Consider the following 14,096-nt stretch of genomic DNA (forward strand, 5'->3'; position numbering starts at 1 on the left):
ACATTTACGTCTATTTAGACAGCAGGTCTGGTTACATGGAGACGTTCTCTGCTTAACTATTAAGCTCTTTACACTTTTCATGCCTGTTACTAGATTAATCGTTCTTGCTGATATATACTGACCTTGTATATGGTTGTAGCTAACCCTCGCTTCCTCTGTATCTATTTGCTGGCAAAACCGCTTAGAACTACTGTTATAAACCATTGTTTGTACTGTTTTACCTCCATGACCCACGTCCCTCTCCCATACCTTTTGGAGATATACAGTTCATTTTGATTTGTAGTCTATTTTTAATCGTGTTATTTATATTGTCCAATAAAACATATTTTTCTATGCCTTTGGCAAATCTACATTTATTGATAGTTTTTGACTCTTTTTCTTTCTCTTGTGTTTTATTATGGAACAGGTTGTATTCTTGTTCTTATTTGCAGTTACTTTCACCCATTCTAGTGTATGGGTCCGCAAAAAAAGCGGACAGCACAAAGCAGTCACTATGAGCCATCTTCAAAACTGAAATGGTCATGTGCATGATGCCTTAGACATTTAGGTGTGGTTAAAAACTGGCTAAAAAAAGCATGCATTTTTACCACCACGCAACCGCATAAAAAATTCACCAAATCGCAGTAACACGCTTGAGATTTTTTTACGTGATTTTAACCACCCCTCAACTGCTATGTCTGCATGCACCCTTAGACTGGATTCACACGAGCACATTACGTCCGTAATGGACGGAACGTATTTCGGCCGCAAGTCCCGGACTGAACACAGTGCAGGGAGCCGGGCTCCTAGCATTGTAGTTATGTACGATGCTAGGAGTCCCTGCCGGACAACTGTCCCGTACTGAAAACAAGATTACAGTTCGGGACAGTTGTCCGGCAGCGAGGCAGGGACTCCTAGCATCGTATATAACTATGATGCTAGGAGCCCGGCTCCCTGCACTGTGTTCAGTCCGGGACTTCCGGGCGAAATACGTTCCATCCATTACGGGCGTAACATGGTCGTGTGAACACAGCCTTAGGCTACATCCACACGACCGTTTGTATTTTGTGGCCTGTAAACAGAAGATCCGTTGTTGCGTCCGTGTGTCATCAGTGTGTCCTCCACATCCGTTCCGTAGGTCTGCAAACACATCGGTATTGTATCCGCATGTGTTCACGGATCTGCAAAAAAACCAAAACAAAAGGCAGGAAATAATGTCAATAGCTTGTCCCAACACCTGCAGATGGTCACATAATCCCCGTCAGCTCGCAACTCATCCGCAAAACATGGACAGCATATGGAAAGTCCCACGTCCCCCACACGGATCCGTGAAAAACAGGGTAGTGTGCATGGGGCCATAGAAATGAATGGGTCAGTGTGCCATCTGTCAACCCCTTCAAGCACCCGGATATGCCATTACGTCCGGATGCGGGGGATGATGTTTGGAGCGCGCCCAATATGCTGCGTGTGTCGGCTGTATTTTACAGCGGACACCAGGGACTAAAAGCCGGGAGTGGCGATCACGCTGTTACTGGTTGTTTAACCCCTCAAATGCTGCGGTCAATCGTGACCGCAGCATTTGAGGCGTTGAAAACAGGCGGGCGGCCCTCTCAGTTAGATCAAGGGTGACGACGGTTGTTATGGCAGCCCAGTGGCCTAATGAAGGCCCCCAGGGCTGCCTTCACTCTGCCTCTGTTAAGCCCTGCCCAACGATCGCTGGTTTAAGTCCCCTAGGGGAGCTAATAAAGTTACTAAAAAGTTTAAAGTTCAAGCAACCCCCCTTTTCCCATTTTTCCCATAAAGTAATGGAAAAAGTAAACAAAAATGATATCGCTGCATCCGTAAAAGTCTAAACTATTACATTATAGTGTTATTTAATGCGCACGATGAACGGCGTAAAAAATTTAAACTGCGAAAATCAGTTTTTTGGTCAACTCGGCTGTAAAAGACAATGTAATAAAATTTGATCACAAATTTCTACATACCAAAATATGGTACCAATAACAACTCCAGCTCGTCCCGCAAAAAACAAGCCCTCACATCACTGTCTGTAAAAAATAAAAAAGTTATCGCGCTCAGAATATGGCAAAAAGTTAATTAATGACATCATCACGCCGCTTGCATCTTTGAAAGGCGCTGGTTGGCAGGGCAGAACGAGTTGCCCCGTCAATCAGCGCCTTTCGACAACACAAGCAGCGCGTTGACGTAATTGCGCAGCTTTCGTCGTTCAACCCCAGAAGGCCTGCTCAGAAGAGATCAGGTCTGCATTGCCACCGGACGGCACGGGAACTGGATTAAGGTGAGTATGTAAAGTTTTATTGTTTATCCTAATAAAAATGGGAGTGACATTATCTACAGGGGGGAGGCTCTATCTACAGGTATCTACGAGGGGGCTATATTCAGGGGTGGGCTATATGTGGAGCACTATAGGGGGAGCTATATGTGAGGTGCTATATACAGGGGTGGGCAATATGTGGAACACTATAGGGGAAGCTATATTTGTGGCACTATATACAGGGGTGGTCTATATGTGGAGCACTATAAGGGAACTATATGTGAGGCACTATATACAGGGGTGGGCTATACGTGGGGCGCTATGTATAGGTGGGCTACATGTGGGGCACTATCTACAGGGGGGGCTACATGTGGGGCACTATTTACAGGAGGGGCTACATGTGGGGCACTATTTACAGGAGGGGCTACATGTGGGGCACTAGCTACAGGAGGGGCTACATGTGGGGCACTAGCTACAGGAGGGGCTACATGTGGGGCACTATGTACAAGGGGGGCTACATGTGGGGCACTATGTACAGGGGGCTAAATGTGGGGCACCATCTACAAGGGGGGCTACATGTGGGGCTACATGTGGGGCACTATGTACAGGGGGCTACATGTGGGGCACTATGTTCAGGGGGTGCTACATGTGGGGTAAAATATACAAGGGGCTACATGTGGGGCACTATTTTCAGAGGGGGCTATATGTGGGGTACTACATACAGGGTACTGTATGTGGGGCAATATCTACAGGGGGGACTACATGTGGTGCACTATTTTCAGAGGGGGCTATATGTGGGACACTATCTACAGAGGGATCTAAGTAGGCCACTATCTACTTGGGGCACTATCTACAGGGGGCACTGTGTTTGTGTGTGTGTGTGTGTGTGTGTGTGGGGTACACAGTGTATGGTGCTATTATAATTGGAGGTACAGTGTCTGGTGCTATTATAATCAGGGACACAGTGTATGGCACTATTATATTTATATTTAGGGAATAGTGTCTGGCATCATGAGAACTTTATCTTCATTTATAAGTGCAGAAATGTTTGAAAAGTGAGACGCTGAACACATCTGAGCGGCAAACTGCAGAAATGAGCTGTGGCCGGGAGAAGTCATCATAGTCATCTGGACCAGATGGAGAAGAAAAGAGATAAAGAACAACTAGAATCTGAGATGTCACCAGTGAGTCACTTAATGTAAATGATTTTTCTGCCTCTAATCAGTAATGTAGTCACTGTATGATCTGCATCAAGATGATCGTGGAATGATATGGTTTTTTTGTGAAACAGCATCTCCCAGCATATCCTTACCATTGTTTGGGCCATGCTGGGAGCTGTATACAATTTAGTGCAAACCTATACTGCAGGTGTTGCACTAAATTGAGCTGTATTTGTGCTGTTGTATTTATGTACCGAGCTTGGTTCTGGTGCTGTATATATGTAATGAGTTTTGTTGTGGTACTGTATATTGAGACACAACAGTGTGGGACTAGTCAAAAGTTGGATTAATGACTAAATTAAAGTTGCCACACTACACCAAATGATGATAATGAGGACAAACAACTAACTGTACCAAGTCCGGAAAAAATTCAATAGGGTCGGCATTGGGAGCATAGGAATTCACAATACATATATTAACATCCACTTAAAGAGGCTCTGTCACCAGATTATAAGTGCCCTATTTCCAACATAATCTGATGGGCGCTGGAATGTAGATAACAGCAGTGGTTTTAATTTTGAAAAACGATCATTTTTGAGCAAGTTATGAGCAATTTTAGATTTAGTTTCTTAATGCCCAACTGGGCGTGTTTTTACTTTTGACCAAGTGGGTGTTGTAAAGAGGTGTATGAGGCTCACCAATCAGTATCATACACTTCTCATTGTTCCAGCCCAGCATGATCCACAGCACAGTGTGGTTATGCAGTGAAAGAAGCTGGTTTGGAACAATGAGAAGTGTATGACGCTGATTGGTCACTGATTGGTCAGCCTCATACACCTCTTTACAACACCCACTTGGTCAAAAGTAAAAACACGCCCAGTTGGGCAATAAGAAACTAAATCTAAAATTGCTCACAACTTGCTCAAAAATGATAGTTTTTCAAAATTAAAACCACTGCTGTTATCTATATTCCAGCGCCTATCAGATTATGTAGGAAATAGGGCTCTTATAATCTGGTGACAGAGCCTCTTTAAGTACCTACGATTATCAAGCATCAACCCTCATGGAGGCATGCGTCAGATAAAACGTGCAGCAGCGTTTTTTAACTGTGTACATGATAACTTCTCAGCACAAATAGATTTCCATTTGCAAGAAAATTTGTTTCAGAATAAAAAATTCTGATCAGAAGCTAAACTTGGATCTTCTCTCTTGTGTGTTCAATATTATTTTCTTTTGCTGAGGAGCGAACCAGCGGTTTCATATGAGAATTATGTAACATTTAAGGTGCCGTTACTTGGATCAGAAAGCCGTCTGAACACCCACCACAAAGATCTGGGGCAGGAGGACTGGTAGACAGAAGAGCCACGGTATAAGGCAGGGGTCTCAAACTCGGCCAGGTAAATGGGATGCACATAGAAAAAATGTGACGTTCACGGGCCGCATTACTTTCAAATTTGATACAATACATAGATTGTTAATCAATTAGAGCCTGTTCACATCACCGTTCGCTTTCCGTTCCGGGGTTCCGTCGGAGGTTTCCGTCGGGTGAACCCCGCAACGGAAAGTGAAAGTGAAACCACAGCTTCCGTTTCAGTCACCATTGATTTTAATGGTGACGGAAACATCGCTAATGGTTTCTATTCGTCACCATTCCGGCAGGTTTCCGGTTTTCCGACTGAATCAATAGCGCAGTCGACTATTGATTCAGTCGGAAAACCGGAAACCTGCCGTAATGGGGACGAAAGGAAACCATTAGCGATGTTTCCATCACCATTAAAATCAATGGTGACTGAAACGGAAGCTGTGGTTTCACTTTCCGTTGCGGGGTTCACGCGAAGGAAACCACCGACGGAAACCCGGAACGGAAAGCGAACGGTGATGTGAACAGGCCCTTAGTTATTTGAACTACTATACAAATACTGCATTACTATAATAATAGTGTTCGGTTTAAACTTACCGGAAATTTGCGAGTTTACTGCATTACTATAATAATACTACATTACTATACTACTACATTACTATAATAATAGTGTTCGGTTTAAACTTACCCGAAATTTTAACAATCCAGTTTTCCAATTTAAGTGTCGCTAAATGCAGTCCGGCAGCTCAGTTGGCAGCGTTTGGCAGACACAAGAATGTCAAGATTGGGCAGCCCCTTCTTAGATTCTCCTGGACCGGAATGTGATGTCAGGGGCAGCCCCAGAACAGGAGTCCCGGAGCAGAGTGCTAGTATAGTTCTCTGGGGTAGCCCCTGACATCACTGTCCATATATGGACAGTGACTTCAGGGGCTCCTCCACCAGAGGAATGCCCGGCCAAAGCGCTGGCTGGGGATTCCACTCCTAGAGCTACCTAAAGGGAGGGTGCAGCGCTGTCAACAGGGTGGGGTGCTATCTACTGGGGGGTTCATTATCTACAGGGGGCTGTGTATTATCTACAGGTGGCTGTGTGACGGCATGAAGGAGTGCCGGCACGCTCCTCCTTCAGACCGCACTCTAGTCAGGAAGCTACGGTGCCCGGGGCCACAGATGACAGTCTCCGGTGCCACATGCGGCCGGTCCCCTGCTTTGCCGACGCTCTGGCCGGGGATTCCACTCCTAGAGAGAGCACCAATGGCGCTATCTACAGGGAGGCGTGGTTTACCGCTATTTACAGGGTGTGGCCATGTGTTTGAGACCCCTGGTATAAGGTAACCTTTTATACCTATACTTATCCTCTCCCTTTCCGACTGTTCAGGTACGGTATGGTGTAAACTAAGGCCTTTAATTATTATACCTTTTGGACGGGTCTTTAGATCTCATAGTGTGATTCTTAACAATTTTAAGCAGGACCTTGACAATTTAATGTCTACGGTGAACTCCACACAGACCCAACTTTTGCATTTTGTCAGGGAAAAGTCCTTTGCACTCCTCAGTAAATTTTTGACCTGGGTCATCTCCTATCATTTATACCACCAGACAAACTCATCTAAGGCATCATTTACACGAGCGTAATATACGCGCGTGCATTTCACGCGTGTCGTACACACCTATGTTAGTCTATGGGGGCATGCAGACAGTCCGTTCTATATTTTGCAGTTTTTCGCGCATCACGCACCCATTGAAGTCAATGGGTGCGTGAAAACCACGCGGGTCGCACAGATGCACTTCCGTGCGAACTGCGTGATTCGCGCAACAGCTGTCAAACTGTGAATGTAAACAGAAATGCACCACGTGTTTTTCTGTTTACAAACATCCAAATGGAGTGTCATAATAATGTCATCATACACTGATGACACACGCAGCTGTTAAGTACATTTTGCGCCCGCAAAACACCGCGTTTTTTGCGTGCGCAAAACGCTCACGCTCGTGTAAATCAGGCCTAATACTGCCATACTATCAGGGTTCGAACCCAGAAACTCCTGTGTCCCAGTCAGTGTCTGTTCTCGTTAAGTCATCAGAGATGCCTAATTATTCTCACCGTTTTGGCTTCCCAGTTAGGCTGGGTTCAGATGGTGCGTTTTTGGTACGTTTTTAGCAAGTGCTCTTTTGTTTTGGTTGATGAACTCCCATTATGAGATATGGGAATTGAATAATGAATACTAAAAACGCACCATGCCTTAGGCCTAGACTTTGCCTTTCCTCCTTGCCAGACTATTAAACTTCCTGCCTCTAGTCTAGTTACTTGCCGCCTCTCTGCAAGTTATTGCCGCTTATCGATGTACCGAACTCGGTTTCCTGATCACGTCTCTGCCTCATGCTACAGACTATCGACGCTAATCTGTGCACCGAACCTGGACTGTTACTTGACTTCAGTTCGTTTTACATGGGCCAATGATCAGGCAAACGAGCGTTCATATGAATGCTAGTCATTACGCAGCGTATCTGACCCGTGGGAACCAAGCCTTTAAAGAGTATGTCTGGGCTCTTCAAATAGCAGCCTTTTTCAACTATATATCCGATTGTAATATGAGCTATTACGCTCCAAAATATACCATGTGAAAATGATCTTAAGGAGATGGTTTGGACTACATTTCCTCAAGTGTACTTAACTAGGTTGTCAAGGAAATGGGGGATAATCCTAATCTTTATCAATGTCAGGACTGTCCATGATGCTGATATTTCTTTTTTGAATACAAGGTATTTTCTTGACCAAGTGTTCATGAAACCTCCCACAAAACAGTATGTGTCCCAGAAAAAGTTCAGTGAGATGGCCATAATACAGCGCACTATTCCCTATCATCAGTCAGGCCCACAGAATTTACACTTGGTGGTGTTGAAGGGGTCATTAACTATACAATTAGGCACGTAACTAGAATTTATAGAGCCCCATAGCAAAATAAGATGGGACCCCACCCCTACCCACCACTAAAGGCATAGATAAAAGTGCAAAATATCAAAGAACCTATAAAATAGTGAAAGGCACCAACTTATTATTCCCCACAAAAAGGAACAACATTCTTGCACCTGAGTGGCCCCCTTACTGCCTGGATCCCATAACGGCTGCTACGGCTATAGTCCGGACCGACACCAGTACCCAGTGAACCCGGGGCCCACTGTGCTTGTGCGGCCCACTCGGCCGCTGGGTGCGTATTGTGCCATCATTTTCTCCTCCAGGAGTGGAATCCCCGGCCAGAGCGTTGCCGACGCTCTGGACGGGGATTCCACTCTTAGTGCCATTGGTGCGCTCTCTATCTACAGGGAGGCGTGGTGTAGCGCTATTTGCTGACTGTGGAGGGTGTGCCGCTATCTACAGTGGGCACGATATATATGGGGGCCTAACTACTATATGGGGACATAAAGGGGGTCTAACTTTTATATGGGGGCACAAACTGGGGGCCTAACTTTTATATGGGGGCACAAAGTGCAGTTTTTTGCCGTTTTACTGCCGCCAAGGGGCCCACATAAACAGGGTTGCCAACTGTCCGTAAATAAATGGACCGTCCGCAAAAATGGGTGTTTTTTTTCTGCCGTCCGTCAGAAAAAAAAGCACCGTCCGGGATTTTCGGCAGTCTCCCGGAACTTTGCACTGTGCATGCGCCAAAATTCACATGCGCAGTGCAAAGGAATAGTAGGCCGCGGCCGGGCATATTTTCAGTTTCTGTGGAACCTGAAAATATGCAGGCCGGCCGCAGCCAAGTGAGGTTGGTGCTGGGAGTGGACTAATCCAGTCACCTGACATGAGTTCAGGTGATTCTGGTCATATGACTGGTCTGGTCCAGTCCTGTGCCATCGCTGTTGCCGACCCCATTCAAATTGATCATTCGCCGCATGACCACCACCACCTCCTCCTGACGGTGAGGGGTGTCAGGCAGAGCGGAGAGTGATTAGCGTTAGGTTACCGCTCTCCGCTCTGTTTGCATTAAGTACAAGGGAAGGTGGGGCACTGTGTGTGGCTATCTACAAGGGGGGGCTGTGTGTGGCTTTCTACAAGGGGGGAGCTGTGTGGCTATCTACATTGGGGGAGCTGTGTGGCACTATATACAAGGGGGCTGTGTGTGGTAAAATCTACAAGGGGGGCTGTGTGGCGCTATCTACATTGGGGGAGCCGTGTGGCGCTATCTACATTGGGGGAGCTGTGTGGCGCTATCTACATTGGGGGAGCCGTGTGGCGCTATCGACGAGGGGGGCTATCTAAGAGGGGGGCTATCTACAAGGGGGGGCTGTGTGTGGCGCTGTGTGTGGCGCTATCTACAAGGGGGGGGCTATCTGTGGCACTATATACAGGGGGGCTGTGTGTGGCTCTATCTGCAGGGTGCTGTGTGTTGCACAATATACAGGGGGGCTGTGTGTGGCGCTATATACAAGGGGGGCTGTGTGGCGTTATTTACAAGGGGGAGTTGTGTGGCTATCTACAAGAGGGACTGTGTGTGGTATTATCTGCAGGGGGCATGGTTACTGATGGGGACACTTTTATTGTGTCAAGCACTGAGGGATCATTATTACCATCGGGGGCACTGTGGATTACGAGTTTGTTTATAGGATGGGGTATAGGTAGGAGGTGCTGGAAAAGCGAGAAACCAACATGTCTGTGTGTCACATTCTGCAGAGATGAGTTGTGGCTGGAATAAGTCGTCACAGCGGTCTGGGCCGGATGGAGAAAAAAAAGGGAAGCTGAACGACTAATCAGAGAAAACATCATCTGAGTTAGCGAGGAATAGCTACAAGAAGACCTGTGATTGGTGTCACTCCTAGAACACTGCGCACTGCACAGGCAACAATTTTGTAATGTATCCGTTAAAATTTTGGTCTGTCCGTGAATTTTATCTCCGTTGTCCAGAAATTTCTGAAGTGCAACCCTGCACTTAAACCTGAAGCCATCCCACGTATACAATACCCCCCCCCCCCTTGTCAGTCTCCTGCAGACCACAGACCCAAGACAATATCCATTGTCTACAAGATGACACAACAAACACTGAGGCACTGGTCACTGAGCTAATGACATTGTCAAAAAGCATGAACACAATAGTAAGGAATGTCCTCAATCACAAAAACAAATAAAAATGTACAATGAAGGAAAAACTTTGTATTACTATACTATTTACTATCAACCGAAATGGTTCTGATTGAAAACACTATGGAAGCACTAGTAGGATCAATGGGGGAACTTTTGTGGACTAAATATGGCCAGAAACCTTAGATACAGTAGCTGTTGGAAGAATACCTTTGGCAGTGGCTTATCTTCAGTGAGAATCAAGTATCGGGCATGTTGACATCCAACATGCCAAATTCTCAAATATTACCCTCAACATTGCCGCGTCTAATAAAATTGGTACAAAAACAACAAAAATGGTTTATATAAGTGAAAGTGAACCCTAAGGTCCCCTGCAAATGTAGCGAATTTGATGTGAATTTTCCTTCCAGATTTATAGGCGAGAAATCCGCAGCGGAAGACTGTTGCAGACTTTAACTCCTTAACGCCGAAGGACGGATATATCCGTCCTCTGCAGCTGCTAGTTCGCGCAGGAGGACGGATATATCCGTCCTGTGATGGCGCGGGTACTGTGACTGTACCCACGTGATCAGCGGCAGGAGCACGGCTGTTATACACAGCCTGGCTCCTGCTGCAACTGCCGGAATCGAAGCGCGCGCCGATTCCGGCAGTTTAACCCATTAAATGCCGCTGTCAATAGTGACAGCGGCATTTAATGTGTTTGACAGAGGGAGGGAGCTCCCTCTGTCACCCGATCGGCGCCCCCGCAAACAAATCGCGGGTCGCCGTCGGGTTTGCATGACAGCCGGGGGTCTAACAAAGACCCCCAGGTCTGCCTTCAGCATCTGCCTGTTAGGCATGACCTAATAGGTTGCCTGTCAGTTTTACACTGACAGGCAATAATGCTTTGGTATACGAAGTATACCAAAGCATTATATATGCGATCGGCACATCGCATAGTGAAGTCCCCTGGTGGGACTAAAAAAAAAAATGTAAAACAGTTAAATAAAGTTTGTGAAAAAAAAAAAATAATAATTACAGTCAAAATCAAATAAAACTACTTTTTTGGCCCAAAAAGTGGTTTTATTTAGTAAAACGGTCAAAACAAAATCACACATACACATATATGATATCCCCGCGATCGTAACAACTTGACCAATAAAATGAACATATTAATTAAACCACCGGATGAACGGCGTCCAAAGAAAACGCAAAAAACAACGTCAAAATTCTCTCTTTTCTCCCATTCCCCCCATAAAAAATAAAATAAAAGTTAATCTATAAGTCCTATGTACCCCAAAATAGTACTAATAAAAACGACACATTGTCCTGCAAAAATCAAGCCCACGTACGGCCACATCGACGGAAAAATAAAAACGTTACGGCTCTTGGAACGCGGCGATGCAAAAACAAGTAATTTTTTTCTAAAAGGGTTTTTATTGTGCAAACGTAGAAAAAACATATAAAACCTTTACATATTTGGTATCCCCGTAATCGTGCCGACCCATAGAATAAAGTTAACATGTTATTTACGCTGCATAGTAAACGGCGTAAATTTATAACGTGAAAATTAGTGCTGGAATAGCTGCTTATTTTCAATTCTCTCCTAAAATAAAGTTAATAAAAGTTAATCAATATATTATAAGCATCTAAAAATGGTACAATTACAAAATACAACTCGTCCCGCAAAAAACAAGCCCTTATACGGCTATGTCGACGGAATAAAAAAAGAGTTACGACTCTTGGAATGCGACCGAGAGAAAACAAAAAATAATCCTTGGTCATTAACGTGCAAAATGGCCCGGTCATTAAGGGGTTAAAACCCCTTCCTGACGTAAACAACTTTCAGATTTTCATTTTCGTTTTTTCCTCCCCACATTCCAGAAGCCATAACATCTTTATTTTTCCGTCTATATAGTACTATGAGGGCTTCATCTTTGCGGGACCAGTTGTAGTTTTTCGTAGCACCATTTATTTTGCTGCATAATGTACTAGGAAACGGGCAAAAAATTATTTGTGGGGTAGAAAATGAAAAAAACAGCGATTCCTCCATTGTTTTTTGGGCGCAGTTTTTACGGAATTCACTGTGCCATTAAAACAACATGTTAACTTTATTCTGCGGGTCAATACGATTACGGCGATACCAAATACGTATAGGTTTTCTATATTTTACTACTTTTACAAGTAAAAACCTAAGTGTAAAAAAGAAAATTTATTTTACGTCGCCAAATTCCGAGAGCTATAACGTTTTTATTTTTCCATTGATTAAGTGGTATGAGGGCTTATTTTTTGCGGGATAAGCTGTAGTTATAATATCATTTTAGTGTACACGCGATGGTTTGATCACTTTTTATTTAATTTTTTTGTGGGAGATTATGTGACCAAAAAAATAGACATTCTGGCGTTTACAATTTTTTTTTTTACGGCGTTCACCGTGCGGGTTAAATAACGATATATTATAATAGTTCAGACTTTTACGGACGAGGTGATACCAATTATGTTTATTTATTTACTATGCTCTAGGGGGAAAATGGGAAAAGGGTTGTTTTTTTGAACTTTTAATATTTTTTATTCTTTTTCTACACAAAAAAAACTTTTTATTAGTCCCCCTAGGAGACTTCAACCAGCGATCATTAGTTCACTTGCACGATATACTGCAATACTAATGTATTGCAGTATATCGTGATTCTGACAGGGATCTATTAAGCCCTGCCAGAGGTCTACAAAGATGGCGGACCTGGGGGTCTTCATTAGGCCCCCAGGCAGCCATAGCAACCATCGCCGCCCCCCCCCCCCCCGCGCGATCGCGATGCGGGGGGCGTGATGAGCTGTTAGAGGGGGTCGCCCTCCTCTTTCTCACGATTTAAATGCTGCGGTCGGTATTGACCGCGGCATTTAACTAAACTAGCGGGATCGCGCTCGAGCGCGATGCCGCTAGTTACTCAGAAGTGTCGGCTCTAACATACAGCCGACACCGGCATCGTATGGAGCGAGCTCACTGCATGAGCCCGCTCCATACTTCCCCTTCCCGGCTATGACGTAACTGTATGTCATATGTCGGGAAGGGGTTTAAAAAAATCTGCTCTACATGCTACTAAACATTTTCCGCACGGAAATCAGAGCATGTTGCAGATTCTCAAATGTGCAGCCTTTCCGTCCTGAGAACTCAGCCTTAGGATCTATTCACACAGTGCGGTCAGATCGCGTTTACTGAATTTTGCTTCAATTTCCGTGACAATAAACAGCAATTTGACCATACCGTATTATAAAACCCTTAATTGGTTGGGCTGGATTCACAAAATCTGTTTTGATGCAGTTTTTCGGAGTCAAAATCAGGAGTGGATCCAAATGAATGGAAAAGTATAAAGGAAAGATTTAGCATATACTAACACAGTGCGGTCAAGGTTTAGTCGGAAAACACACCTTGACTGGAGATAACTCCATAATGATCGCGCGATCGACTATATAACAAGTCGATCGGCTCTCGTTAACAGCCACTACTACATGGGTCAATGCTATACTGTATGGGGACAATCGATCATTAATATGATCGTTCGGTCCCTATCAGTTTGCATCATTGTCGGCAGCACATTTCTGTTTACAAGGGGAGATCTGCCGCCAGCAACAATGATTTTATGGACTGGATAAACTATGCGATCAACCAAAAATCGCACATTGAGAACCCAGCCAGCTTAACAAAGGACAATAATCTCATCACCGATTATTCGCCCATGTAAATAAGCCTTTATGTCAACAAACTGGATCTTTGCCCTGGGTGAAACAAAGCCCAGGTGTGAACTAGTCCAAACATGGAACCTTGCCTAATCTTCTTTCTCTCCTAACACATTATAAGGGGGGAAGGGGTTACTTTGAAAAACACAGCGATCATTATCCCCTGAACCTAGTCTAAAAAAAACAAAGATACACTAAAAAAAACGAAAAATAAAAAGTGAACTAGGGTATGTCCACACGTAGCGTAAATACTGGGGACTTTCAGCAACGTATTTCATTGCGGAAAATCCGCAACTTATTACAGTAGCAGCAGAGTGGATGAGATTTGAACAAATCTTATCTACACTCTGCATAGATAATACGCGGAAAAATACTTGCAGAAATTGACTGGCGGTGTTTTTTTTAAAAATCTGCAGCATGTCGAATTATGCAGCGGAATCACTGCTCTTTTTTTGCGGGTTTTCCCCACTGAGTTCAATAGGGAGTTTTTCTGCCGCAAAAATCGCAATTTAAAAAAAGAAAAAATATTATACTTACCCA

The sequence above is a fragment of the Rhinoderma darwinii genome, chromosome 5 (genome assembly GCF_050947455.1).
Source record: "Rhinoderma darwinii isolate aRhiDar2 chromosome 5, aRhiDar2.hap1, whole genome shotgun sequence".
NCBI lineage: Eukaryota > Metazoa > Chordata > Amphibia > Anura > Rhinodermatidae > Rhinoderma > Rhinoderma darwinii.